The following is a 5,074-nucleotide window of genomic DNA, read 5'->3' on the forward strand; positions in this document are numbered from 1 at the left end:
ATTTAAAAAAAAAAAAAATTATTCTAACATAACCAAATTTATTGATTTTGATGCATTATGGTAATTTTCAAAGTTTGTAAGTGTTTTAATCATTTTGAAAGTGTCAAGGATGTATAAGTCATTTGTGGTGTTTTAAAGCTATTTTGTTCATTTTAAAGTGCATCTTTATATTAATTTTGGAAGTGTAAAAATCTATTTTAGTCATTTTCAAATTTTAATGTTTTATAGATATTTCAGTTATTTTGAGGTTTCTAGCGTGAATACTGAAGCACAAGACAATCTCAATTGCTATCAAACCAACCTTATCCTTATCAGATAATGGTTGGCTTGGCTTGTGGATATTTTTATAGGAAGTTTGAACTCGCTAAGATTGTCTTGTGCTTCAATATTCACGGTAGAATCTGATAAGGGTAAGGTTGGTTTGATAGCAATTGAGATTCTCTTGTGCTTCAATATTCACGCTAGAATCAGATAAGGATAAGGTTGGTTTGATAGCAACTGCATGTTGGCCTGAGAAGTAAAACTGTACAAGGCATGGGTTCAAGTATGAGTAAAAATAATATTTGAAGAACATGACAATCTCAGCTTGATAACCTTATCCTTATCTGTCATCTTGACGCTAGAACTTTCCTTTTAGTAATTATAATTGAACTATTTTATTATGATTCATAATGTTGTTATCACCTCCTTGATATTTTCCCCCTTCAATTTCGATTTGATAATACCATTCTATGAAATAGAGCAAGGACAATCCATTGGGAGTTAATGCATTGAAGTGGTGCTAAAGGACTCGACTTTGTCATATTGCTGACAAGAAGATAAGCAGTGCTTAAGGTCATATTGGGTCTGGAGAGAGGAGTTGCAAATGATGAAAGACCTGTAATTGATAAAGTTGCAAGAAGGGAATGCTCCCCCCCCCCCCCCATTTCTATCATTTTTAGGTTACAAGGTCATTTTAGTCACTTTTTAGGTTTCAAGGTCATTTCGATCTATTTTGAAGTTTCAAGGTCATGTGGTCATTTTTTTTTTCTTTTTGGTCCTAGGGGTATCTTGGTCATTTGCTAGGCTTCATTATTATTTTGGTCATTTTTAGGTTTTATGGTAATTTTGGNCAAGAAGGGAAAGCTCCCCCCCCCCCCCTTTCGAACTAACTTGTGCAAGCTTTGATTAAAGCTGGGATGGAAACTTTCTTTTATATGATGATATTGTAAATACTATTTCAATTTAGCATCCATTAAGCTAATAGATTTTTTAATCTATTTGTTTAATTATTATAAATAAGTTCATAGCATCATTTTTTAGTAAGTAGAGATACTTTAAATCAATGCTTTAAAAAAGTTGTTATTTTTTCTTCTCCCAAGTTGATATCTTCTTTGTCTAACTCTCTATCTATGTTTCTCTCACTCTAGTCTGTGGGTGGGGTTAGTAGCTTCCAACTGATTCGCATATTTAATATAAGCTATCAGAACAATGTCTTTTGATAAAAAAAAAAAAATATATATATATATATATATACACACACACCTAAGCTACCAAAAACTATGGAAAACCAAATAGACATATGATGTATGCAATCTTAGCTATATGATGTATCTAAATTATGTAATTGGCCTAAATATATTAGTTTACACATCTAAATGATGCATGCATAAATGACATTTAAATCACGGGATTTACAATCCTTAGGAAGTTAAGATGATAAATTCTATAGCATGGGAATACTAGGGGACATTAAGATGATAAATTCCTTAGTAAGCATTAATTAAAAAAAAGGTAAGACTAGGGGAAATTTTGTCTAAGACTATCAAATTATAGACACACTTGCTTACTGGACATTGGTATTTTTATTTGGAACATTGTTATCATCCAATATGACATCTCCATGATACCAATGTGACTAAGGAACAATTTGTTTCATTAAAAAATATGATGCTATCATGGAATCATTTAAAAAAAAAAAATTTATTCTAACATAACCAAATTTATTGATTTTGATGCATTATGGTAATTTTCAAAGTTTGTAAGTGTTTTAATCATTTTGAAAGTGTCAAGGATGTATAAGTCATTTGTGGTGTTTTAAAGCTATTTTGTTCATTTTAAAGTGCATCTTTATATTAATTTTGGAAGTGTAAAAATCTATTTTAGTCATTTTCAAATTTTAATGTTTTATAGATATTTCAGTTATTTTGAGGTTTCTAGCGTGAATACTGAAGCACAAGACAATCTCAATTGCTATCAAACCAACCTTATCCTTATCAGATAATGGTTGGCTTGGCTTGTGGATATTTTTATAGGAAGTTTGAACTCGCTAAGATTGTCTTGTGCTTCAATATTCACGGTAGAATCTGATAAGGGTAAGGTTGGTTTGATAGCAATTGAGATTCTCTTGTGCTTCAATATTCACGCTAGAATCAGATAAGGATAAGGTTGGTTTGATAGCAACTGCATGTTGGCCTGAGAAGTAAAACTGTACAAGGCATGGGTTCAAGTATGAGTAAAAATAATATTTGAAGAACATGACAATCTCAGCTTGATAACCTTATCCTTATCTGTCATCTTGACGCTAGAACTTTCCTTTTAGTAATTATAATTGAACTATTTTATTATGATTCATAATGTTGTTATCACCTCCTTGATATTTTCCCCTTCAATTTCGATTTGATAATACCATTCTATGAAATAGAGCAAGGACAATCCATTGGGAGTTAATGCATTGAAGTGGTGCTAAAGGACTCGACTTTGTCATATTGCTGACAAGAAGATAAGCAGTGCTTAAGGTCATATTGGGTCTGGAGAGAGGAGTTGCAAATGATGAAAGACCTGTAATTGATAAAGTTGCAAGAAGGGAATGCTCCCCCCCCCCCCCTTCGAACTAACTTGTGCAAGCTTTGATTAAAGCTGGGATGGAAACTTTCTTTTATATGATGATATTGTAAATACTATTTCAATTTAGCATCCATTAAGCTAATAGATTTTTTAATCTATTTGTTTAATTATTATAAATAAGTTCATAGCATCATTTTTTAGTAAGTAGAGATACTTTAAATCAATGCTTTAAAAAAGTTGTTATTTTTTCTTCTCCCAAGTTGATATCTTCTTTGTCTAACTCTCTATCTATGTTTCTCTCACTCTAGTCTGTGGGTGGGGTTAGTAGCTTCCAACTAATTCGCATATTTAATATAAGCTATCAGAACAATGTCTTTTGATAAAAAAAATATATATATATATATATATACACACACACACTAAGCTACCAAAAACTATGGAAAACCAAATAGACATATGATGTATGCAATCTTAGCTATATGATGTATCTAAATTATGTAATTGGCCTAAATATATTAGTTTACACATCTAAATGATGCATGCATAAATGACATTTAAATCACGGGATTTACAATCCTTAGGAAGTTAAGATGATAAATTCTATAGCATGGGAATACTAGGGGACATTAAGATGATAAATTCCTTAGTAAGCATTAATTAAAAAAAGGTAAGACTAGGGGAAATTTTGTCTAAGACTATCAAATTATAGACACACTTGCTTACTGGACATTGGTATTTTTATTTGGAACATTGCTATCATCCAATATGACATCTCCATGATACCAATGTGACTAAGGAACAATTTGTTTCATTAAAAAATATGATGCTATCATGGAATCATTTAAAAAAAAAAAAATTATTCTAACATAACCAAATTTATTGATTTTGATGCATTATGGTAATTTTCAAAGTTTGTAAGTGTTTTAATCATTTTGAAAGTGTCAAGGATGTATAAGTCATTTGTGGTGTTTTAAAGCTATTTTGTTCATTTTAAAGTGCATCTTTATATTAATTTTGGAAGTGTAAAAATCTATTTTAGTCATTTTCAAATTTTAATGTTTTATAGATATTTCAGTTATTTTGAGGTTTCTAGCGTGAATACTGAAGCACAAGACAATCTCAATTGCTATCAAACCAACCTTATCCTTATCAGATAATGGTTGGCTTGGCTTGTGGATATTTTTATAGGAAGTTTGAACTCGCTAAGATTGTCTTGTGCTTCAATATTCACGGTAGAATCTGATAAGGGTAAGGTTGGTTTGATAGCAATTGAGATTCTCTTGTGCTTCAATATTCACGCTAGAATCAGATAAGGATAAGGTTGGTTTGATAGCAACTGCATGTTGGCCTGAGAAGTAAAACTGTACAAGGCATGGGTTCAAGTATGAGTAAAAATAATATTTGAAGAACATGATCTTTTTAAAAGTTTTTGTGTCAGTTAGGGATTTTTTTTTTTTTTTTTGTTCTATGGGTATTTTGGTCATTTTCAAGTTTCTTGCTTATTTCAGTCATTTTTTGGACTTTATAGTAATTTTGGTAAATACTTTTTAAAAAATTTTAGGGTGATTCTATCATTTTTTTTAAGGTCCCTAGGGTATTTCGGTCATTTTTTAGGTTTCAAAGGTATGGTAATTTGTGAGGAAAAAAAAACACCGAATGTGACAAAAATATCATCAAATGTGAGAAATCTAGTCATTTTTTGGACTTTATAGTAATTTTGGTAAATATTTTTTAAAAATTTTTAGGGTGATTCTATCATTTTTTTTAAGGTTCTAAGGGTATTTTGGTCATTTTTTAGGTTTCAAAGGTATGGTAATTTGTGAGAAAAAAAAAAAACACCGAATGTGACAAAAATATCATCAAATGTGAGAAATCTATGGTCTAATGTGATATTGGTATTGCCTAATGTGACAATGGAACCATCGAATGTGAGAAAAAGAGAAGGGGACCACCAAATGTGACAAAAATACAGTCACATATGATGTTGGTACTATTTAATGTGACAATAGAACCATCAAATTTGAAAAAAAAAATAAAGGAACCATTATATGTGACAAAAGAACCGTCAAATTTGATATTGGAACTACACAATGTGATAACGGAACCATCAAATTTGAGAAACAAATAAAGAAACCACTAAATGTAACAAAATAACTGTCAAATGTGAGGATGAAACCGTCAAATGTGAGAAAAAAGTTAGGGAACCACCAAATGTGAGAAAAAAACTGTCAAATGTGATGTTGGAACT

Source organism: Quercus suber, unplaced genomic scaffold (genome assembly GCF_002906115.3).
Source record: "Quercus suber isolate HL8 unplaced genomic scaffold, Cork oak 2.0 scaffold_667, whole genome shotgun sequence".
Lineage (NCBI taxonomy): Eukaryota > Viridiplantae > Streptophyta > Magnoliopsida > Fagales > Fagaceae > Quercus > Quercus suber.